We start from the raw sequence: 26,695 nt of genomic DNA on the forward strand, positions 1-26,695 counted from the left end.
CTCAGTCAAAGGAAATTGTTCTTGTGGGGGGGTGCTCTCTCAAGAATATAAAACTAGGCCACTTCCACTGTAACCTCCTGTGCATTTGCACAGCTTTCAAGGTAAGCTACATGGGGTTACAACAACCCCTGCATTACCATGGACTTAATCTAACGAAGGCTTATGTCATACCGAGTTTCCAATCCAAAAAAAGGTTTGTGGAAATTATTATGTTCTATGCAGTCATTCAGGAACCAGGTACCTTCCTATTGGAGGGAGGCTCCATCATCCCTTAGTGTTTAGGAGAATAGTCTCTAAATAAGCTGATAGGCAGGAAAGTTAAGAGTAGAAGGTTTTATGGGTTAGGCCTAGAAGTTTGATTATCAGTTCTCACTCACATTCCACAAGCCAAAACCTGCTCAGGTGGCTATGCCTAACTACAAATCTGACCACGGGCTTGGGAGGAAAAGGTAGGGGTTTGGTGGGACAGAAATGTTTCCCTTACATGTAGCTTTTAATGCCTTGTGTGAAACAGTCCCTACCTATTTCAGCAGGACTGCATTTTCTTCCAACCACAAGAGCATATACTGTTCCATAACGTAAAAATAAACTTATCTCACTGTTGCCTAGCAAGCTTTTAATTGTAACACCTCATTGTCACTCCCAATTTGAACTGGAGAGGTCCCTAGAAATACATTCTCTAGGGTCCACCTTCATGGACTACAATGTGAAGAGCAAGACTTGAGTTCTGTATCCCGATCTAGCAGGAATGGTCATTCTGTTTGGTCCAGAGTGTGATGACCTCTTGGTTCATGAAGAGAGGAAGGGATCTGCTTCTTTATTTGATACCAAGAGCTGGTTCACATTCTTTCACATGACATCTTCAAGTGGCAGCTCCTCAGGGCCTCTATGTTAACTGTGTCTGCTGTGGACTTTCAATCCCTGACTCCTGACCTGACATTAATTTGATGTTTTATATTTTTTATCAACACGTCTTACTGTAACATTAACTGCTTTATTAATTTTAATCTTCCATTAACTAACCAGTTCACTGAAATGTATAACTATTTGCTGCCTCTACCTATGAATTCCCATCTGCAAAAAGAATGTTCAACCTTGTTAAAGTCCCAACAGCTATCCTCCCTTGAGCACTAGCAGTGGACCTCTTGGAAAATGCCATCCCTTCTACACATCATTAGTGCCTCTCTCTCGAAAGATAATGACTATACTTTTGGATCATTCTTCATATTCTAAACACATACTGATGCATGCATTTCATTCTGTGATGAAATCTTTTAAGATTAGTTCCCCTTCATCCACCTACCTCCTGAATCTGGCCATTGTATCACATATATGCATGATTGATCTGTAGCACCAAAGGCCACAGATATACAGATGAGACTTTTACAGAGAGGACTATTTTCTGAAAAGCTGCATTATCCTAGTAGCGCTGTAGAAGCCCCTTCCTAACAGCGTGCATTTCAAAAGACCAAACACATCTTCATGCTACAATAGACAGGGGACAGCAGGTGCTTCTAAAGAGAAGTGTTGTTCTCCTCTCAGGAAGGGATATCTGAACAGGAAAGGGCTGTGCTGGTATGGAAAACTGTGTTCTGAAATCATTTGACCCTGTGATTATTTTCAGACATCCAAGTGACTTTGATTGGAGCTGAGGTTCTTTGATTCATCGATTAAAGAATACTTGAAGTTTGCTACATTTTATCATCCATGTATTCCAAGTGCTCTGGCATTCCCAAGTTTCAGAATGTGCCTGAGGATGCAGACTTCCTGAGGAAGTCTCAAGACCCTTCTGAAGAGTTATCAGAAAGGGACAAAGAATAGGAGAATTTGAATGTCATGGCTATTTTCTGTTTTTACCACTACAGGCTGGAAGCCCCAGGGAATCGGAGATATGGTCCAGATTTTGAAAAAATTGGTTATGAATGTTGCATAGTTTTAATATGAGCTAATTATTAACTTTGGAAAAAAGTAGATATTAACACTTGTAACTGTGGTTCATACTTTGACAGTAATATGTCCAACTCTACATTAATTATATATATACACATGAATGTATATTAGTACACATGCATAATATAATATATACACTATAGTATATACAATATAGTATATACACTATATATATTGTATAGATTATAGTATAATATATACACACTATAGTGTGTATATATATTATGTATACATACTCATGTATATGATATTTACATGTATATGTGATACGTATATTTGTATACATGTATGTGTACACATATTATAAAACAAGGATATATTTTCCTCATAAGAATTTTTCAAATATTTTAATCATTGTTACCTAAAATTTAAAGATGGAAAAAAGAGGCTTCGGAAACAAGTAGCTTGCCCAAGGTTACACTGGGAGGATTCACAGTGAAGTCTAACTCACCTGGCTCCAAATCTCTCTTCTCCCATGATCTTCGGTCTTGTTGTATAGGCCACACACAGGATTGTGGCCACAAGGCTGACAATTGTTGCTCTAATCCCAGCTCTGTTTATACCAGTTTGTGGCTTCTTCTCTTCCTAGGCTTCTAAGGTGTCCACTCTGTTATTCCCCCCACTATATTTGAATAAAACTGTATTAAATTAAAATTCACTGAGTCAGGCATGAGTGGCTCATACCTGTAATCCTAGATACTTAGGAGGCTGAGATGTGAGAATCAAAGTTGGAAGCCAGCTGGGGCAGCAAAGTTCATGGGATTTTTTTGTCAGTCCTGGGCCTTGAACTCAGGACTTGGGCACTGTCCTTGAGGTTCTTTTTGCTCAAGGTTAGCATTCTTCCACTTGAGCCACAGACCCACTTCCAGATTATTCTGTTTACGTGAGGAATCAAACCCAGGGCTTCAAAATGCTAGGTAAGCACCCTACCCCTAAGCCACATTCCCAGCCCCATTGTGAGATTCTTATCTCCAGTTAACCACCAAAGTACTAGAAGCTGAGCTGTGGCTCAAGTGGTAGAGCACTAGTCTTGAGCGCAAAAGCTCAGAGAATGCAGGCCCGGAATTCCAGATCCAGGACTGGTACATAAAAAAAAAGTAAAATTCACTTTCTCAGTGACATTTCAAGAGTCAAATTTCAATAGTTATAAAAGGTTAGACGTTTATCATATTAATAGTGAGTTCAAACAAAAAGTTCAATTAAATATCGATAGTAGTAAATGTATAGTTAGATTTTATGACCTGCAAATCCTAAATCCATACCCCACCCACACCATCTGTACCAGCCAAGAATTATAAGGCATGGACTTCAGGCTCCTAAAAGCATAACCTTTGTCTACTAAGCATGAGGAAGACGGAGGCATTTATAAGAGAGTGGGGAGACACTGGATGGCATCGGTGTCCACCCACCAGTCAAAGACATTAAGGAACACATGGAAACGCCAGCCAACGAGGAGAGTGCATTGGAGAGCTGGTAGAACAGAGGACACTTCTAGTTCTTCAGTCTTCAAATTCCCACTTTGTCAAACCTCTGATTAGAAGTATAGATCCAGGTCTCAGATAATAAGACCTTTATTTTCTCACCCAGAACAACCTGGTAAGTGCGAGTGAACCCCCAAATATCCTGCTTCCAAGGAAGTTAGTTTCATGAATTCACCTTGCTAGCAGGTCCTCAAAGAACAGGCCACACCCCGTTACCACCACCCTGTACCTGAGAACATGGTACTCACAGACTCAAACCTTGTTTACATAACTCCTATTTTTTTCCTGAATATAACTGACTTGGTTATTGGGTTAATTCTTGAGACAAAGAGAGATGAGTATAGAACAGGAGTGGCAATAATGAAAGGGTAATGGGAAGCAAGACAAATCAAAATTAATCCTGTACATTATTCATTCTAATGTGCCACAACTAAGTCCCTAGATGACTAACTAAGCATCCTTCAGGACCTGGAAATCTGGGCTGCTGGAAAAGTCAGTACATCATTCTTTCAGCCCAAGGTTTACATTCTCTATGAAATCTATGTCAACCTTTCCTCAATTAAAGTAAGACTGGTTCAAAGCATTCAACTATCAGGTGGTATATAATTCACATGCTTCCAGATGTTTGAGATATATTTGATTATCTTATCCTCACAGTACACTTAGGTGGTATTATTTTCCCCATTTTATAGTGGGAAATAGGGACACAGAGACTTTAAATCATTTGTACGAGGGCCCACAGCTGTCCTAGTTTGGGAAATACCATGCAATTTTACATATCCTTACTCAACTAAGTTGTATTTTTTTAACCTGAAATCCATCTTGTGAATAACAGAATGTATGCAAAAGATGTCATTTTAACAACATTGGAGAAGAAGACAGAGAAGGCATAGTAACTTTGACAGGAGTAGGTGAGTTTGGTCAATCCCTTTCTAACCAAATTGGTCACCACAAACATCAGGCAAATCAAACCCCTACAGATATCCTGACAATGGGGCTTTTTGTACAGCACTCATTGGGGTTTTTCTTTCCTTACTGTGAAAGTGCAAAGGAGATTTATGTAGTCAGAAGGAAAGATATTGGGGTGATGATGGGATGTTTTAAAAAAAAAAAGGCAGAAAAACAGGAAAAAAGTAAGTAGGGGTGAAGCAAAGGAGAGGAGCCAGCTTAAGAGAAGGCTTGAGCTCATATTTGCCATCCTTTAGAAGGATTTGTTATTCTAAGAAGTGCAGAAAGGGACAAGTCACTTCTAGCACTTGATGCCTGCAATCTAGAGCTTCAGAGTTAGAAGACACTTCGTGAAGAGAATAGTCAGTGTTAATCACTTACAGACACTGATACCCAAGACAGACAAGAGGTAAATGAATAGTCACAGGCAACAGTAGTGTGTCAAAGATCCCTCTCCTCTGAGCAGTCAGCTGGTAGATTTTAGTGCTTTTGTTATAACATTGAGAAATGGGATGAGTAGGTAGCACCTTTAAAAGTAATCTGTTTTGCTCAGGACTACATGGAAACCTTCCTCATTCTCTGGTTTAATTTCCATTTTGTCTTTGGTATTAAGCATTCCTGAAAGTGTTTCTTAGAACTGGAGAGTTGCTCCAAAACAGGTAGAACTTGCCTGCAGTGGCTATTGCCCTCATCTTCAATATCCTAGTCCCAACCCGCATGCATGCACCTGAACACATGTATCTCTCATTGTGTATTCCAGCCACATAGCCTAAGCATCGAATATTCCAGTTTCCAGTTCCTTTCCTTGGACAACCCTGCTGCCACCTTTCCATCCCCAAATGATAAACTCCTTATAATTTTCATTCCTTTAGATTCAGCTACCACCAAGTGGTATCTGGTTTTTGCACTTGTTAATTCTTTTGGTAGGAAAAAATGAAGTTTTCTTCTCCCCTGTGAACATACTTTCCTCACCTGCAAAATAATTCATCACACAAGCACTTCATCTCCTAGACATGGATTAGGAAGTAGGATGGCAGGTGCTAGAGGGACCAAATATATGGCTTAAACTAGATGAAACACATCAGAAAAAAGCTGCGGGCATCTGGGTGTTTGGGATTTCCAGGAGAAATTTTGTATAATGGTCACAAAGTGTAAGTAGAGTCCTCTCCCACAGATGGTTACAATGAACACCATTGTGGGAACCCAGAAGGGAGGAGAGAAGGAGAGGAGGAGAAGGAAGAGGAGCAGTAGGAGCAGGGAGGAGGGGCAGAATGACACACAGCAGAGGCAACAGGAAAGCAAAACAGAATAAAAGAAACCCAACCCAGAACTGAAACTGGACAAGCTGAGCCTGTGTTGATCAGCAGAGCAAAACCAAATCATGCTGAAACATATCATTGAAGCAGGCCTGGGAAGGGCTGGACCTCAAGGCCACGGACAAACCATTTCATGGTTGGGATTAGCAATCCATTAGTGTGGAACTGGAAGGCGAAAACTGTATGTTCTTTGTGAATTAACCATTTGAGGTGGTAGATGTGCTAAATGATGTGATTCAATCATTGCATGATGCAAACTGTGTAATGTGAATCCAAACACCACACTGTATTTCACAAATACAGGTACTTCTTACATCTGGATGGAAATGAGAAAAGAAAGGGGGAAAGCTGAGTAAGAACAGAAACTATAGAAAAGTGGCAAGCATTTAAGCATCTCGCCTATGTGAAATTGATTTGGAAAATATTTTATTCTTTTGTATATTCAGATTACCTCCATCCATAGGGAGGAAAAAATGACTGCCAAAATGTGATGGCATAAAAAGAGCTTCTACATGGCAAAAGCTAGCAAGATCAATAGAAAGCCCACAGATTGGGAGATCTTCACTAGCCATACAACAGACAAGGGCCTCATATCTAAAATGTACTTAGAACTCAAAAAATTAAATCCACCAGAAAAAAATCCTCAAAGAAACAACAGCCCCATTAGTAAGTGGGCTAAAGGTTTAAAGAGAGACTTTTCTGAAGAGGAAATAAGAATGGTCAATAGACACATGAAGAAATGCTCAACATCTCTGGCCACAAAAGAAATGCAAATCAAAACAACATTGAGAGTCCACCTCACCCGAGGTAGAACAGCTATAATCAAAAAATCTAATAACAACCATTGATGGAGGGGGTGTGGCCAAAAGGGAACCCTACTGCATTGTTGGTGGGAGTGTAAACTTGTTCAGCCACTCTGGAAAGCAGTATGAAGATTCCTCAAAAGACTAAACATAGAGCAATCCCACTTCTGGGCATTTATCCAAATGAGCACAAACTAGGCCATACTAAAGTGGCCAGCACAACTATGTTTATCACAGCATTATTCACCATAGCTAATATATGCCCCAACCAAGATGTCACTCAGTAGATGAATGGATCAAGAAAATGTGACATATGTATGTATATATATGTGTGTGTGTGTGTGTGTGAGAATTCTATGCCTCCATCAGAAAGAATTACACTGCCCCATTTGTAAGGAAATGGAAAGACTTGGAAAAAATCATAATTAATAAGCCAGACCCAAAGAAATATAGGTTTCCCCTATTTGGAATAATTAGTACACATCTAGGATAATCTTAGCAAGCAAGCAGAAGAGTTCAATAATTATGTATATATGACCATATAAGATAATACTAAGCAAAATGAACCCCAAGACATGGACATAAGAAGTTTTTCGTTGTTGTTGTTGTTTTTAATGTCCTATGTGATTTCTTGTTTCTTTTATATGTTCTTCCACCTATGGCATAACCTCTGTTGCTGTATTTGATTTTGGTACTCTGGTATTGTATGTACATTTACCTGAATTAGGGAAGGGAAGGGGAACAACAGAATGGTGAGACAAAGGACAAGGGGCACCCAATGCAACAGCGATATTCACAAACAATATGTTGGGGGTTGTTGGAGGGAGAGAAATAAAAAAAAGGGGTAACAGTTTGACAAGAAATGGACTTACTACCTTACTTATATAACTGAAACCCCTCTGTATACCACCTTGACAACTAAAAAAGGTGATTTCAATTAAATCATACATTGTACTGTATCAATACACAGAATAAATGTCTTACTCTGAACTAGCTATAAATTTTTCTTGAGGGCACTTAGATCTTCATTAATAAAAGTCTTTTTTTTTTAAGAATATTAATTTGAGTGATGTGCCAAGATATGGTATCCTGCTGGGGACCCCCACGGAGTTGTGACTATCTATAGCTGTAATTCTAGAGATTTGTTGTACGCTTGGGTCAAATTTCCATTAGCTTTTGAAGGACTTGCAATTTTCAATGAACATTCTTACTCAAGTGGCATGTTTTGATTTATAAATCCAGTGGAAATAAATTGAAATGCATGTGGGAGGGAAAAAATGTGAGAACAGGAAGCTAGAATCAAGGACTAGAATGGCATTTTGGTATTAATGTTCATGTCAAGTTACTTCCCAGCAAAATAAAATTTCTCCCATGAGAAACACTATTGGAACTGGGCAAGATAAGTCAGACCACCACATTCATTGTCAGAAGGCTAGGATTCTATAGAGACTGGGGAGACAAGTGGTGTAACCCAGGTTCCCAGGTTACTGTGGGGATGAATAAGGTTTAGATTGAGTGGGGCTGGCCTTCTCCTTTTAAAAAATACCATTCCTCTGAATGCCAGTGGCCCAAACTTGCTACTCCGGAGGCTGAGATCTGAAGATTGAGATTCAAAGCCAGCCCAGACTGAAAAATCCAACACTCAATCATCTCCAATTAACCAGCATAAAATTGGAAGTGGAGGTGTGGTACAAATGACAGAGTGCTAGCAATGTGTAAAATAGCTGAGCCTGAGGCCCTGAGTTCCAGCTCTACACTCACACACACACACACACACACACACACGCACACACACACACACACACACACACACACACACACCTAAATTCAGTGCTGGATATGGTGACATATACCTGTAGTTCTAGCTACTCAGGAAGTAGAGACAAGATTGAAAGTATGAGACCAATTTGGGAAAAAATAGCAACACCCCATCTCAAAACCCAAATAAAAGTAAGTGTTAGAGCACTGACCTAGAAGGTATAAGGCCCTACTTAGATTACTGCCTAGCAATGAGAAAGAACAATTTATGACAAACTAACAATATGAAGACTGTTCAGGAGTGTACTGTGTAGTTACATTTGTAAAAGTTCAGGAATAAGAAACTAAATCTACTGTGTCAGGAATTATAAACAAGTCTTAGGAGAGATTATTGAATAATTGAAATACGGTATGAAGAAATGGTTTCTGTGATTATGGACACCATCTAAACCATTGTTATTACCTACCTGATTCATTAAAATAATTGCAAAAACATGTCAAAATTCCTTCAAGTAAAGAAGTGTGCATTTTTATCATATTTATATATGTTTCAACAAAGAGTTAATAAAACATACTCATTAGCTATTAAAATATACTTAATACAATGGTTTTAAAAATAAAGGAAAGCATGCCGGGTGCTGGTGGCCCATGCCTGTAATCCTAGCTACTCAGGAGGCTGAGATCTGAGGATCATGGTTCAAAGCCAGCCTGGGCAAGAAAGGCTGGGAGACTCTTATCTCCAATAAACCACTCAGAAAACCAGAAGTGGTGCTGTGGCTCAAGTGGTAGAGTGTTCACTTTGAGCTGAAGAGCTCAGGGACAGCTCCCAGGCCCAGAGTTCAAGCCCCATGACTGACAAAAAAATTAAAATTAAAAATAAAGAAAACCACCCGGAAAGAAACTTTTTTTTTTTGGGGGGGGGGGGTCCGGTTGTGGGGCCTGAACTCTGGGCCTGGGCGCTGTCCCTCAGCTCTTCAGCTCTAGGCTAGCACTCTACCACTTGAGCCACAGAGCCACTTCCGGCTTTTTTCTTTTTGCTTATGTGGTACTGAGGAATCGAACCCAGGGCCTCAGGCATGCAAGGCAAGCACTCTACCACTGAGCCATCTTCCCAGCCCCCCCGGAAAGAAACTTAAGCAGCTGAACTCAGACACAGTGGTAGAAAATACAAATTTGTAGAATAGCAGAGGTAAAAAGGTTCGTAGTTTCTTCTAGAACTAAATCTATACCTGTGTGGTGGCTTAGAAAATTCACCCTTAGACATGTATGCCCATCCCAAATCCTCTCCAAAGATATAGACGCATTCTTTGCATAATTTCATAAGAATCCCTGACTTAAAACTACCCAACTATCCATCAAAAAGAAGAATAAGAAATTGTAGAACAGCAACAGAATGGAAAGCTCACAGTAATAAGAACTAGTCTGATACAACCAGTTGCTCTCAGTCATGTGATATGAGCAAAGGAAGCTCCTCACAGAAGAGTTCATCCTCATGAAGAATGTACAACAAATAAGGATAAAGTTATTCAATGTTAGAAAGGGAGGCCACTTTAGGGCTTGAACTCAGGGCCTTGTACTGTCATTCAGTTTTCTTGCTCTTCGCTGGTGCTCCACTACCTGAGCCATACCTCTAGTCCATTTTTTTTGCTGGAAGTAATTATGATAAGAAGAAAGCAGGAAGAGTCACTGTAGGTTGCTGGCTGTATTATCTCTTGGAACCTGGGTTCTGGTTGCATAAATGTACTCACTTTGTGAAATTCCATAGAGCTGTGCAGTTACTATGAACATATTTTCTGGTGTGTGGTGATACGTAATAGATGAGGTTATTTGTGTTTTTTTGTCATTGTTGAGGCTTGAACTCAGGGCCCTGGTGCTGTCCCTGAGCTCAAGGCTTTGAGCCACGGCACCATTTCCCATTCTAGAGGTTAATTGGAGATAAGAGATAAGACTTTTCTATCTAAGCTGGCTTTGAAACACAATCCTCAGAACTCAAGCTCTTGTGTTGCTAGGATTACAGGCCTGAGCCATCCACGTTAAACAGTAAAAACAACGTACTTCTCACCGCCCTTTCGTTCTCTGCCTATTAATCTGTTTTTGACTCCACACCTGCTTCATCCTTTCCTGTTCATTCAGCAGCCATGTTTATTATCTTTCCATGTACTTTTTCTTTTTCTTTCCTTCTTCCAAAGGTCTTCGCTATTGTGGTATTATAATGTCTTTTGCATTTTTTTTCCTGCTTCAACATATTTTTACCTAAGAATTTTCCATATTCAACCAAATGGAAAGCTGAATGCCCAAGCCAGCATTCATTTACTAAAGAAATACATAAAGATAACATATGTGATTCTCCCAACAGCTATTCTCTACTGCCCTTGCCTAGCTATTTCTAAGTGTTTGTTTTAAGCGCCTTAACTGATTGAGAACCACCAGAGATAAGAACCACACAGAATTTCCATCCCCTGAGTCTGCCTCTTGAGTGTCAGAAAGAGAACCAATAAACATACAGAGGGTATCAGGGGAGCTACCACTCTGGCATTATTAGGGTCATAGGAATTGATGTGACCATACTCCATCAGTACTCCACTGCAGTTAAATGACTTGTGCAAGTTCATCAAAAAGGTTCTTATGGCTTACCAACTGTATCATTAAGGAGTAACTACAGCTGTAAATAACTGGAAACATATGCTTTAAAGTAGAAGATATCATTGTCTCCATAATACGAGCGCTTGAATTGGGTGACAAGGCAATGCAAGCTCTATCTGTTGCCTCATTTTCCATCCTTAGTGTGTTCAGTGTCCTCACGCCTATATCTTTATTGTTGTAGGACGGCTACACTAGCCTCATCTTTATATTCCAGAGAAGACGATAACTGGAATCTGGAATGAGCAGAAGAGGAAAAAAATGGCACATAAAGCCATCCACTTCTATTTTACTGTGCCATCTGATTACCATGAAATGTAAGCCTCAAGAATTTTTCCAGACACTGGTGGCTGATCCCCAGCATTTGGGGGAGGGTTGCAGAGGAGGGGGTAAAAAGAAGGAAGGAAAGCAAACAAGCAAGCAAGCAAACAAGAAAGAGAGAGAGAAAGAGTGAGGGAGAGACCTGGTGTAGTAGTACATGCTTGTTATTACAGTACTGGGAAGGCTGGGGTAGGAGGATAACACCTTGGAGGTCATCCTAGATTGCATAATCAGACCCTGTCTCAAGAAAACAAACAATTTACCAAAATATCAATACTAATCCCATTTACTAAGGGCCAAGTTTCTTCTTCTCAGTATTTTACATACATTAATGTTGTTTAATTATCACCATGTTATAGTTATGATTTCAAGACATTATGTAACTTGACCTGGCCAAAGGATTGGAAGAAATGAATCAAATTAGAGGATTTGGAAACCTCAGAACCCAGGCTTAGCAACTCTGAAGAATGTTACATATACAAGAAACAAAACCAAAAACCCTACTATTTCCACAAAGAGGAAGGTTAGGGAGTTCTCCTAAGGTCTCATTGAGTGAAGTTTTCCAAGACTCTTTACCTGCCCATACCACACCAGAGACTCCATCAGCCTCCTCTGCAGTCGTAGGTGAACAGACCACCACCATGCCATGCTTGCATCACTAAAGGCCACTGCTTTTTAATTGCTCTATTCAAGGCACAGGAGTTCCTGAAGTTTGGGGATGAGTAGACTAAGAGCACCTAAAACTGATGCATTAGCTGGACAGCCTTCATATAAGAGGATTAAATGAAATGAATGAGGCCAAGTAAACACAGTCCTCATTGGGGTATCTGATAGGAAGCAAGCGATGTAATAAATAGCAGCTTAATAACGGTTAGCAGCAAGGGCACTGCCACCTGGTCAGTGGGGAAGGGAAGCAAGAATTTAGAACATCTTTGGAATGCCTGAATTGATGGATTAGAGACACTCAGAGCTATCAAGTTCATTCTGAGAATGCCAAAGCAACTGCTAAAGAGATTGAAATTAATTTGTTGGCCTTCCCCCTTCAGGCAGATTAACACTGCTGGAGTTTACACTACCCATTCGCTGAATGGGCTTTTTAGTCATTGTTGTTCACGAAACTGGCCCACAAATGAAAGGGTACATTGCAGCCCAGCCCTATGGAAACACAATGCACTGCACCCAAGGGCAGTGCACTGTTTGTGGCAGGACAAAGCTAGTGCTATTTTCCAAGCCAAGAGCAAAGCTTGTGTCCAAGGCATATACCATTCATGGCAGCATTAGAAACCAAGACTGGACAAGCCTGGATCTTTTACAGCCTCTTCAGTGCCCAGTGCTTCCTCTGTGGTTGGCCGAGCTGCTGCACTGCAGAGGGGACAAGAAGAAGATGATCATCTTCTCAAACATCCAGGCCTCGTGCAGTGCTTGGATTATCATCAAGGAGGACATAGTCATCAAGATAATCATCTGTGGATAAGGCCACCAAGGAATTAATTAAAACTCTCCCAATCACTGCCAGTTCTCCAATCTTAATCAGTGGTCCTCCCCTGCTCTTCCCTCTCCCTCCCTTACCTCCCCCCATGCTTTCTGTCCCCCTTTCCCCCTTTCCTTCCCCTCCTTTCCCTTCTCCTCTCCTCCCCTACTGATCATTGCTACTTCTCCAATTCCAACCAATCCTCTCATCTCCCTCCCTCTGTTTTTTCTCCTCCTCTGCCCTTCTGACTCCTTTCTTCTTCTCTCTTCCCTTTTCCTCTCCTATTTTCTCCATTTCATTTCTCCAGTGCTCCATTTCACACCTGAGGGGGGCTTCCATTCTCTATTCCCCCAGCTAAAACTCAGAGGCATACAGCAAGAACTCTTACTCTCTTCTCTAATCTACCTATACCCACAGACTTTTTTTTAAAAAAGTGTTACCTTAAAACATAAATCTAAATTTGATTGAAGTTACTTTGAGAAGTATTTAGAAAACAATTTCAATGCTTGCTTCTAGAACTTCGCTGGCCCTATGTGGAAATTAATGGAGAAAATACGTTAACTGCTTCCTGCTAAAGCAAAGTTCGTGTGTAGACCCTTTTACACAGCTTGTGGTTGTGATTTCTGACAAGTTGTCTTCACCTGATTCTCTCAAGATACAAATTTGTCTTTTTTTTTTTTTTTTTTTTTTGGTGTCTGTCCTGGGGCTTGAATGCAAGGACTGGCTGCTGTCTCTAAGCATTTGTGCTCAAGGGTAGCACGCCAACACTTGAGACAAAGCCAACACTTGAGACAAAGCTACACTTCTGGCTTTTTGGATTTAAGAGTCTCAGTGACTTTCCTGCCTGGGCTAACTTTGAACTTTAATCCTCAGATCTCAGCCTCTTAAGTAGTTAGGATTACAGGCTTGAGCTACTGGCAATTGGCATGCATCTGTCAATATCTGAAAATATATCTGACCATTTTATTATGTCATTTAGCAGTGACTAGACACTAAGGTACTGGTTCTTACTGAGCTGAAAATCTGATTGTACCTCCATTATTGTATCACAACTTTTCCTGTGCTAAGCAGTGAGAATGGAGAACCAATAATCACCCTCTAAACCCTGGCCCATGGAACCCTGCCTGGTCCAGAAAGGGTGAGTCTTAAATGCTAAGGTACCAAATAAGAAAACCAGTGTCAAAAAAGCAGGAATGACCAAATTCCTTGGAAAAATTGGGCAAAAATCTGTGTTCTTGAGTATTCCACAGGTCCCCATAATTTGTGACTCTGTTGTGTTACATAGCAGAAGGGAGTTTATAGGTGTGATAAACTAAGGATTTGGTGGTGGAGAAACTGTCCTGAATATTCTAGGTGTGTGCCATGCGGTCAGAGGGTTTTTGGAAGAGGGAGACAGATCAGAATAATGGTGAAAACAATAAAAGTGGGAACAAAAACTTGGAGTGATGCAAGAAAGACCCAAGAGCATAGGAAGGAAGGCATAGGGAAGTTAAGAGTGGACAAACTCTGGCCTCAGATTCTGCAGCAGAAACCAACCAGCCAACATTTGGATCTCAGTCCTACAAGATTGGATGTCTGACTGGCAGAAGCACAGCAAGTACTTTCTTTGTGTTTTCAGGCACAAAATTTGTCACAGCAACAACAAAAAACCAAGTACACAGTTTTGGTACTTGGAACATGCACTGCTTTTTATAACAAATACTTAAAAACAGGGATGTGACTTTAGAATTGGGTTGGGGAAATTGTAGGCGACTGGGAGATTTCCTTGAACATTCTTTGTTAGAAAAACAGACATGAAGGACTTAAAATGTTGAAGCCCAATACAAAAAACCAACAACAACTGGGTCAGAGAATGTAGTTGTGTAAAAGAAAGTTTGATAGAAATTCGGAGGTTAAAAGGATTTGCTGCTAAGAGGTCAGAAAAAAATGACAATGTATTGTTGTATTACAGTATTACTATATTACTGTATTACAGTATCAGAAGCCTTTACGGAAATGTCTTTACAGATTCACAGAGCTTCTTATAGTTTCATAATATACAGTGAAATATTAAGCCGGGGAAATGTCTAAGCAATGTGTTAAAGTTAAAGCCTGTTTTCTCTTTGCTTCTTAAAATAAAATATGAGCTGAATGGGGTAAGTTGATCTCGGACCTATTGAACAAAAAGAAGCCATGATGATGATTTGAGAAATGTAGGAGGGGCTCTGCTGTCAAGATGGCAGGCTCTGGAGGGAAGTCCAGGGTGTGTTGCTGTACAGCCATTTGCCAGGAGCAGACAATCCACAGTATTCAGTGATGCAGAAGACTCTCTGAAGTGACTAGTCATATGACTCATGGATCCTCAAAGCTGTCTCCGCAGAAACCACAAATAAAGACAAAACTATCTAGCAGAGATCTGTGTAAGGCCATTATCCCTGTGGAGGACGACCTTATCCACTGCCAACCAGCATGCAATCCTCCTCTTGCATTCAGAGGAAGGAAGATCTGTTATGCCTCTCCTTGAGCTGTAAGAGTGGATCTGTGTTGTGATCCTTGAGGGTGTTGTGTAGAAGAAACACTGTCAGCAGGAATTTAAAGAAACAGACAAGGGGTGGTCTCTATGAATATTGTCATACCTTCAAAATCTGACATCTAAAAACACTGATAAAGCTTCTCAGTTTCAAACTTGTGTTATGCTTCATGAAGAAAGGATGAATGATTCTGTACAGAACTGAAGGTACAGAGGACAGAAGCTTGTGTGCAAAGAGCAGATCCATGAACCACAGAGGATTATTTCAGGCCTCAAACCTACTGCATTTACCCTCATTGAATTTTGAAATTGCCTGGGACGTCCTTCTTCCTCTTTTCCTCCTTTTGGGATTTATATATTCTCTTGTCCTATTTCATTCTTGTTATAAATCTGTTGTGCAACTCAATTATATCATTTTTGGAGCAGATAACTTGAATCCAGAGTGTTGTATGTTCCTAGATGAGGAGAAATATTGTGCCAAGATGACAGATAACAAGTCTCATTTGTATCTGATTTAGACGACTGCTATGACTGTATTTTTGACTTTTGAACTTGCAAGGTTTGAATAAGACTATTAACCTAGAGTTGATGCTCTTTATGGACTGAGACTTTGGGGGAGCTGAGTATGAGGTAGATTATTTTGTGTGGGAAATGGACATAAGTCATTGTTAGAACTGCTGTAGAAAACCAATACACTGAGTTTAAAATATGCCCAAAGCCCTTGTATTTTCTTGTTGGTTTGTTTTTGGCTATTCTCAGTGACAACCATTTGAACTGAATGTGAATAACTCAGAAACAGTTTCCTTTTCTTAACTATCCTCTTAATTAAAAGTTAGCTGTGAACTAAAGTATTCAGAGAATCTGGGAATGTGTGTGTGTGTGTGTGTGTGTGTGTGTGTGTGTGTGTGTGTGTGTGTGTTTGTATGTGTGTCTGTATGTGGGTTAAAGATGATAGGTCTTTATTCTGACATTCTGATTATAGGTAGTAGAGTCAGAAATCCTTATATTGAACTTGTTCCTTTGGATTAAGATATGATCTCTGGCAAGTCATTGCCAGCTTTCTCTGACACATTATTTTTCAATCATTCAATCATATGTCTCTCTAGCCAACTGCTTTCTACCCATATAGATTGAATGATAATTAAATTACTTTTACTTGACTAATTATCGTAAACCTTCATAGTTAGATCATGTCACCACACAATGGAAGCCTTCAAGAAGGGTCAGTGTTATCATTTTCATGTTAAGAAAATTAAACTCAGTAGAGATGTGTTCCTTTGATTAGTAAGGGAAGAGTTCCATTGTTCATTCACTGCTGTTGCTGACGTAAGCTGATAATTTGCCAAACTTTCACTGCTTCAACATATTTAGAAAAATTAAAACTCAACTCCAAATGAAAAACTGTAAATTCAATACTCCAGATTTCAAAATTTTATCACTATTTTGTTGAAAATTGTTATTAGTCATTTATATAACATGCACAAAAATATTTAGCCTTTTTATTTTATACATATGCACATGCACACAGGCAAACAATATCCCTTATGTCCTCAAAACCCCCCTCGCATCTTTAGAAATAGCCAATATTAAGTTATTAATTCAGACCTTTTCCCATCATTCATGAAGCAAGCACTTACATACACATTCAATCTGTTTTAACCTAAGTAAACTTATATCATGTCTTGCTTTATAATTTGATGTGCTAGCAGTATTTTGGAGATCATTCATGTACTTCAAAACAGATGGAGTAGTAAAGGATGCATGCTAGAAATAAACACTATTATAAATGAAAAGGAAAATGAAATTATCAATTTTAAAGAGATTTAAATAACTTCCCTAGGTTGCACGATATAAAATCAGTATATATATTAGCAATCAACAAAAAGAAAATATTAAAATGTACAATATCATAAAAGCCAATAATGTAAGAATAAATATAATAGGCTGTATACTAAAAACTATAAATCATAAATTTGATAAAATGTATCTAGATAAGCAAAGAGATATTTCCTTCTTTTATTGAGATTAAATTATACTTTATTTTTATTTATTACCTATAAGTAGTAGGCAAAGAAATTTCAATTCAACTCTTACTATCTATAGGGTGCCTGATTATATACAATAAATCCACAGAACTATTACAGCCATAAGTGAACTTTAAAGTTCCTGAGATATAGGGGCAATATACAAGACAAATAGTATTATATTTCCTAGCAAAAAAAATAACTGGGAATTAAATTAAAATTACCATTCATAGCATCAGAAACATAAAGTAATAAATCTATTTAAAAATTTGTCAAGTCTTCTGTGGTGAACACTAGAAATATTACAGAGAAAAATAGTTTTCAAAAGATAAAGCAATGGAGATACAGACTTTGTTAAACACTTAATCTGTAGATTAGAATCACATTTAAACCTGTAAAGCTTTATTCAAAAGTTATCAGAATGAATCTAAAATGTACAAGCAAAGCATTGTAGTAAAAATAAAATATTATCTTCATAAAAGACTTTTACTAACTGTACTCTAAGACTTACCAAAAATTTCAATTGACTGAGAAGATGTGGATTGGGACAGACTGATAGGGAAATAGATCAGTCTAGAAATACACTATCAACTAATTTTCCCCCCTCCCCCTCCTCCCCCTCCTCTTCTTCCTCCTCCTCCTCCTCCTCCACCTCTTCTTCCTTCTCCTCCTCTTCCTTCTCCTCTTCCTCCTCTTTCTTCTTGGAATCAGGCCAATTGAATAGGAAAATCATTTTTGCCAATGATGCTGGCAAAACTATATGTCCATCTGAAAATCAGATTAAATTTGACCTATGTCACTCCATACACAAGAATTAATTTGAGATAGATTATCAAAGTAAATGTAGAAGACAAGGAGAACAATAAAGAATCTAGCAGATATGAGAAAATCCTGTTATATTATTTTATCAAATTTAAAATTTTCTCATCATTGAAACCACTTTAAGGAATGAAGATGAGCCAAAGACTGGAATAAAAACTTGTTATGTAACTATAAATATAATGTAATGATTTTTAAAATATAAATATATCTTGCAAGAGACATAAAATATCTTAAAATGCTTGCAAGTAAATAATACAAAAGTAAAGAGTCCAATAAAAATGAATATGATGCTTTAATGGATATATAAAAAATACATGTAAAAAATGCCAAACATCAATTTTTCATCAAAGAAATCAAACTAAAAGCACAATAACTTATAACTAGATTGTCGAAAACATAAACTTAACAACACCAAATGTTAGCAAGGATGTGTGTAGCAACTGTAACTCACATAATTTAAGCAGGAGTATACAGCAACACAACCATCTTAATAAACTGTGACAACTTCCTTGAAAGTTACTCATGTGCATTAGCTATGAATAATCTCTTTTCCTAGACATTTACTCTGGAGAAATGAAAGTAGGTTCTTGACAAACGTTCATAGTAGCTTTATCTACAAAAGCAGAGGCATCCTGTATGTCCACTAACAGAAGGGCTGATAAATTGTTGTCTATTGATGCAGTTGAACACCACTCAGCAAAGAAAATAACAATTTCTGTACATAAAAAACATGGAAATGTATCACAATCATTTTTTAATTATAATGAACACAAAAGAATACATACTATATGTGTTCCATTTACAAAAGTGTAGGAACAAGTGAAATATAAATCAAAAAGCACATATCTGTGGACTCTTCTTTAGGAATAAGAACAGAATGTACATGGATGGTGGAAATAGTCTGTATCTTGTTCTGAGAGGTGGTTATATGATGTTGCTTCGACTGATGGCAGAATTCAAGTTATCCATTTAGGATTTGTATTCTATTATGTAAAAATTTATCTCTATAAAGTAATTAAATTGCACTGAGTCTGTTCAGATTGCTGTAACTAAATGCAGTATTAGGCTGGAGCCGGTGGTTTGCATTCTGTCATCCAAGCTCCTCAGAAGGCTGAGATCTGAAAATCAAGATTCAACATCAGCTTGGACAGAAAAGTCTGTGAGATTCATATCCAAGTAACTGGCAAAAAGCTGGAAATGGAGGTATGGCTCAAATAGTAGAGTGCCAATCTTGAGCAAAAAAGCAATATAAGTTCAAGCTTCAGTACCAGCACTAACTAAATAAATAAAGTGTTGGGTGATTAACAAAACAGACACTTATGTTCTCAGGGTTTTATAGAATGTAAATCAACCTCAGGTTCCCCCAGGGATCTATGCTCTTGAGTAAATTCTGTCTTCTGTATGTTCACCATTTCCCCCAGTATATGCAAGGGAAGAGAGCAGGAGTGAGCCTGCTGGCATCCATTTTCATAGGACACTAAGCCAAACGCAACATGTCCTAACCTTATGACTTCATGTAAGTTCCTTCTCTGAATGACCACATTAGAGCTCAGGGCTTCAGTATACAAATCAAGGGAGATATACAAATGTAGTAAAGCAAACTGCCTGTAAAAAAATGAACACATGTATTTATTAGAGATGCTTTGTTAATCTTATCATAGGTTTTGCTTTTAGTAAAAATGCTTCTTTAAAAAAAATAGATGAAAGTACTTTTAAGTCTATTCCTAAGGCTAAAAATATACCTAGAATGTGCTTAGGATTTTTTTCAAGCAATCCTCCCAATGTAAAATAAGCAACATTTAACTTAGTAAATAGTAGAGGTTATATAACAGCAATTCAATCATGAAGCTATGACTAGCTGAAAGAAATGCAGCACTTTAAATCACTGCATGAAATTATAAAATCTTGCCCCAAATATATGAGTAAAATAAGCCAGGCCCCAACTCCATTAAATGATAAATTTCATTCTGAGAAATATGGAAAAACTGCATAGCTGTAATGAAAAATAATGACTTAATCAAATGTTGTATTGAAAATGTTCAGAGAAATAATTCTATGAGAAGACTGTTTTGGAAGAAAAAAATTAATCTGAAGACACATACAGGCTGTTCCTCACTCCTAAAATAGATTTTCTCTCAATTTGAAGAGAAAAAAAATAGCTTCTGTTTCCAGGATTGTATCTGAGATATTCAGGTCACACACTCCAAAGCAAAAATATGAAAAAGGGTCATGACAGCTAACCTTTAATACTTTCCCTAAGAAATGCTCCCCCTTTTCTATTAGTAGTCAACAAAAATGAAGGCCATCTGTATACCTAGGACGTAACCAATGACATAAAATAAATGCAGGCACACACTGTAGAAATAGGATTGCTCTAGGCTAAGATTTTGATGTTTTATGTATGTATGGGCCACAGTAACTCAGCATCTTTTCCAAATAAACTATTTGTCCTTCAGCCTCAAAAGCAGAAGCAACTGTTAAAGTAAATCTTTCTGTTAGTTTATGGCCCAATATCAGTGAGATATGTTCCCTTTTTCCTGTAGTTCTATTTGACCCTTATGGCCGGTTTCTATTTATAAGAAGCGTTTTAGTTGATAATAGATTCAGTTTGGGGATCAGTACTATCTATGACTTAAATATAACTTTTCTGAAAATAAAGATGGGATCCAAAGATCATAAGTCTTATAATGTGATTGTTTAAAACTCATTTGCAAATACTCTTGGGGAAAAAAGCGTATGGAAAACAAGTCATTTTTTCCATGAAGCATAAACAGACTTATTAGAATTTTTTGGCAAAGATTAATTATTTACATAGCTTCTATTTTCTTTACAGATTCTATTTTCTTTAAGTAGTACAGAAGTTTTCAATACAAAGAAGCCTATTATTGTGCTCTTTAGATATCTCTATGGCCCAAATATAATCTGTGCAGCAAATATGAGAAAATTAGTAATTAATTCTCCCTTTCACATTTCTGTACAGGCTGTTCTTTGTTTATTAAATAAATCCTCTCAGAAGAGCCCATAATATATTTTCATTTCATCTGAATGTAGTCAGTATATTTGGTCCCCAAATGATATTACAAAATTTGCAATATTAATAATTTGTTGATTAACTCACACAATAGTTCTAGAAATAATCACTGTGGACCACTTCAAGGAAAGCACTTGAGAATGACTGAGAACTGAGAAGAACTTGAGTATAAAATTTGATCTAGCTCTATAGCAATTAGTTTGCTTCTAATAAAACATAGATTACAATGTATAAGAGAAAAAAATGACTTAAAAATAGAATGCATGGAAGCCGGGTCCCAGTGATTCACACCTATTATCCTGGCTACTTGGGAGGCTGAGATCTGAGAACCATGATTCAAAGTCAGCCTGGGAAGGAAAATATGTGAGACTCTTATCTGCAATTAATTGCCAAAAAAAAGGCCAGAAGTGGAGCTGTGGCTCAAGTGGTAAAGCACTAGCCATGAGCACAAAAGTTAAGGAACAGTGCCTAGACCCTGACTTGAAGCCTTAAGACCAGCATATGTGCATATGTGTGTGCACATGTGCACGCACACACAAACAAAATGTGTGGAACTGGAGCTGTGGTTCAAATTAGAGCTCTAGCCTTGAGCAAAAAACCAAGTGAGAGAGTGGGGCTTTCTGTTCAAGCTCCAGTGGCAGGAAAGAAATCAGGATAAAAAAGGAAGAAGGGAGGGAGGGAGGGTCTTTGCATTCCTAACATACTGCACAAGTAGTCACAACCAGAACTCACACCACAAGCAATCCTTTGACAATCTTCCATACCACTAAAATCAAGTCTATCATGATTTTGTATTTTATTGTTGTTGTTTTGTTTGTTCCTTTGTCTTGTTTGTATGCTGGTCCTTAGGCTTGAATTCAGGTCTGGCAGCTGTCCCTTATCATTTTTGCTAAGGGCTTCTCTCTATCATTTGAGCCATAGCTCCACTTTCAGCACTCTGGTGTTAATAGGAGGTAAGGGTCTCTTGGACTTTTCTCCCAGGGCTGGCTTCAAATTGTGATCCTCAAATCCGGAGTATCTAGGATTACAGATGTGATCCATTGGCACCTGGCTCTACCCTATTCTTAACCAATAGTACTTCATTTGATGAAAAACAAAGTTCTATTTGATTTAGATGTGTCATGTCAAAAGCATAATGGAATTGTTTCATTTGAGGAAAATAACAGATTCATAAAAATTGTAACAATTAAGCAGTGGTTCACGCCTGTAATCCTAGCTACTCAGGAGGCTGAGATCTGAGGATCACAGTTCAAAGCCAGCCCGGGCAGAAAAGTCCGTGAGACTCTGATTTCCAAAAAGCCACTAGAAAACCAGAAGTGACGCTGTGGCTCAAGGTAGAGCACTCGCTTGAGCTGAAGAGTGCAGGGACAGTGCCCAAGCCCAGAGTTCAAGCCCCACGACTGACAAAAAAAAAACATTGTAACAATTGAAAGATAGTCAATGTTAAAATTTCAGTGGTTAAAATTTCAGCATCACCAAATATAGAAATATTCAATTCATTCATCATACTTAATTGTTGTTGGAAGCGTTCTGCTGGTAACTTCGTAGCACAGACACATTGCAACTACATTAGTAGTTTAAGACTGTATTAGTAGTAGCTGAGAGCCACCATGTGCTTCTAGGAGAAATAGGTTCATTCTCAATGAGTTTATTTTTCTTTTAATGTCTAACTTCTTAGGATAAAGAAAAGAACGCATTTCTCATGTTTTCTCAGTGATAGAGATTAAAATACGTAATATGTATTAGGTTTAGCATGCTTTGCCACCCTCCCCTTTCTTTTTTTGTTCTTAATATATACTTTTATTGTAAAGATACTGTACAGAGGGGTTACAGTTACATGAGCTAGGTAATGAGTCCATTTCCTGTCAAGCATTGTTACTCCCTCCTTTATTTTTCCCCTACCATCCCTTTCCTTCCCATCTCCCCAACTCCTCACCCCACCATGTACAGACAGCATCCTTCCCCTTCAAATGCCCATGTTTGACGGAGGAAAAGAAATGTGTTTTATATTTTATGTTAAGTCATAGAACAAGATAAATCCAATTAGATAATGTAGCATTTAACATCAGTGTATAGGTGAAACAAGCAACAGACAGAGAATGCTTCTTACAGAAATTTGCCAACTATGATACAGGTCCACCTGGTCCTTCAACAAATTAATGGAGCTGCACATTGTGAATCATGCCTGTAATTCCAGCACTGAGGAAGCTGAGGCAGGAAGATCATAAATTTAAGATCAGCTTGGGCTATCTAATGAGTTCCAACCCGGCCCAGGTTATATAATGAGAATGTGTCTCAAAAAACAAAAACAAACAAAAGAACCCAGCCCCCAACACACCAAATAAACACAAAAGAAACCAAAGGAAAGAACGAACATCTCCCAAGGACAATGATCACAGCTGAGACCTGCTAAAGAGACAGTCTCCTCTGATAAGGCCACAGATGGAAGTTCTCTAAAAAACTCTAACTTTAGTAGGTATTTGTGTCACAGCCAAAGGCACAAGACACTGTACAAACCAAATTCAGCAAATGTAGCAGAGCCCAGAGGTCAAATTGTATACATTTCTGCTGTGAAAGCTAATTATGAGTCAGCTAGACTCATTAATGAAAATCACTACTCTCTAGAATACATTCAAATACCTTTACATGAAATAGACCTTTCTTTGTATTCCATTTTGAACTTCAAAACAAGACAATTCAAACTTGGTTAGAACTTCCCCTTGGTTTATAATCAGTGCTTGCATGGATTTGCATACCCCCTCTCCCCTAAAGAAACAACTAGTCTCTACTACAGTTAGGATAAAACCAGACTTCCTCTCAAAGTTAAGAGCACCCTATAGTGCCTGTCCTGGCTTATTTCTTTGAATTTGTCTTGCACTTCACTTACTAGACACTTGTTTTCTATAGGTATCCAATTCCAAAGAGACCACCATTGAGGAAAAACTGCGCATGCTCAGGATGCAGAGCAGTCAATGTTGTACTGAAGATTTTTAATTCGTTTTTACCCCTGAAGAGATGCCACCTTAGGGCAAGTCTAGAGTCTCACTTTTTCATTTTATTTAAAACAATTATTATTGATTGTAAAGGTGATGAACAGGGGAGTTACAGTTACATAAATAAGGTAATATGTACATTTCTTTTTGACCATTGTCGCCCCCTCCCCACTCTCCTCCCACCACCCCAAGTTGTAACGTCATTTCCAACAGTGTCTAGTGAGTATCTTTATAGCAGTAGTTCCTCCTTTGGCCTGTTTCTGTGATGCCCTTTCCCTTTCACAGATCAGATAAGCTTATATGCAAGACAAAGGGTACAGAAACCAAACCAAAACACACACACAAAAATAAAAATAACCACAAACGGAACATAATAAGAACCTCTTGTTTCCAATTCTTGGAGTTCATTCTGATATACTTCACTATATATGGCCATATTCACTTAGCAATTAGAATATTGTGATCCCCTGCTAAGAATATCATAGACATATTCAAGTTATTACAAATTAGAGATATCACACAACCTACATTTCCTTGGGTTTGACTTGCTTCACTCAATATAATTTTTTCCAGGTCTTTCCATTTCCTTACAAATGGAGCAATGTCATTCTTCCTGATGAAAGCCCAGAATTCCATCACTGTGTATATATACCACATCTTCTTGATCATCTACTGAAGGGCATCTGGTTTGGTTCCATATCTTAGCTATAACAAATAATGCTGTAATGAACATGGTTGTGCTGGTAGGTTTAGTATGGCCTTGTTTGTGGTCATTTGGGTAAATGCCCAAATGAGTGGGATTTCTGGGTTATAGTGGAGCTCTATGTTTATTCTTTTGAGGAACCTCCATACTGCTTTCCAGAGTGGTTGAACAAGTTTACACTCCCAACAGTGTAGTAGTGCTGTCTTGTGGCCATATCCCTGCCAGCATCTGTTATTAGATTTCTTGATAATGGCCATTCAAGCAGATACCCTGAAAATATTACAGCAAGGGATAGAGGAAACACTAGGGCTCCTTGGCACAGGTCAAAATTTTCTTAATAATGACCCAGAAACACAACAAATCAAAGAAAGGATGGATAAATGGGATTGCGTTAAACTGAAGAGCTTCTGCATGGTAAAGAACATAGTTAGCATATAAAAAGAAAGCTCACAGATTGGGAGAAGATCTTCACTAGCCATATAACCGACAAGGGCCTCATATATCTAAAATATACTTGGAACTCAAAAAATTAAATCCCCCAAAAACAAATCCTTAAAGAGACAACTGCCCCATTAACAAGTGGGCTAAAGACTTACAGAGAAACTTCTCTAAAGAGGAAATAAGAATGGCCAATAGACACCTGAAAAAAATGTTCAGCATCTTTGGTCATAAAAGAAATGCAAATCAAAACAACATTGAGATACCACCTCACCCCAGTTAGACTGGTCATTATCAAGAAATCTAATAGTAAGTTTTTGTTTACTTTCAATTAAATAATTATTATTTGGGGAACCATTTGCTGTTGGGGAAGCAAATTTTCACAACATTAAGGTTAATGAAACACTCGGCAAATCACACAGCCATTCACACATAGACAGCAGCAATGGAAGCTTGAATGAGCATTCTTTGCATCAACTGGTCCATGTGATATGAATGGAAATTTAATTTTTGGACATTTTTATTTCTAAAAATTTATTATTATTATTATTGTGACAACATTTGTATAAAATCACATGCAGTGGGTCTGTAAATAATAATCATGAATCTTGGGCAGGTTTACAACCCAGCAGAACTGGAGCACAGAATTTTTAGAATTCTGACCAAGATTTGTGTGCACCAGTGTATATTACCCTTATGATCTTCCCTGGAGTATAAGGAATATCTGTAAAGATAATGAGACAACCACTTTCCTGATTAGATCATATTACATAACAAAAGCAAGCACAAAATGAAGCAATTCAGGAACACTAATCTAGAACTGCAGAGGATAAATAAAAGAATTCTACTCTCAGATGAGGAAGGCAATCACAAACATGAGAGGTCAGCAAAGAATATATTTCATGAGAGGAATAAACAAAAAGAAAGAATCAACCATGATCAATTCAGTAAGCCAGTAGATTCCTAAGAGAAAGAAGGAAGAGAGAACAGAACTAGTACTACTCAAATCAACAAGGAAAAGAAACAGAGAAATTACAGGAATGAGAAAACACCTTTCAACAGTATCCTTAATTGTGAATGGTCTTAACTCCCCAATTAAAATATTCGGATAGCCTGGCAGAAAACGATGAAGAAAGAAGGAGAAGGAAAAGAAGGAGAGAGAGAAGAAGGAAAGGAGAAGGAGAAGAGAAGCAGTGGAGAAGAAGGAAGAAGAAGAAGAAGAAGTCTTTAAGGGACACATCTCACTGTCAAAGGCATACAGATACTGCAAGTGAAAAGATGAAAAATGATATACCAACCATAGGAAACTGATAGCAAGCAGAGATGCTAAACTTGTATCTGACAAGTGAGATTTGAAGCCAAAGTTATTCACAGGAAATAAAGGACACTCTATATTAACAAATGGAATATGCTACCAAAAAGATATAATGATTATGAATTTATATGAGCATTGGTGCACCCAAGTCCTTAAACACTATTGGACATAA

The sequence above is a fragment of the Dipodomys spectabilis genome, unplaced genomic scaffold (assembly GCF_019054845.1).
Source record: "Dipodomys spectabilis isolate Male_0828 unplaced genomic scaffold, ASM1905484v1 ptg000054l, whole genome shotgun sequence".
Classification (NCBI taxonomy): domain Eukaryota; kingdom Metazoa; phylum Chordata; class Mammalia; order Rodentia; family Heteromyidae; genus Dipodomys; species Dipodomys spectabilis.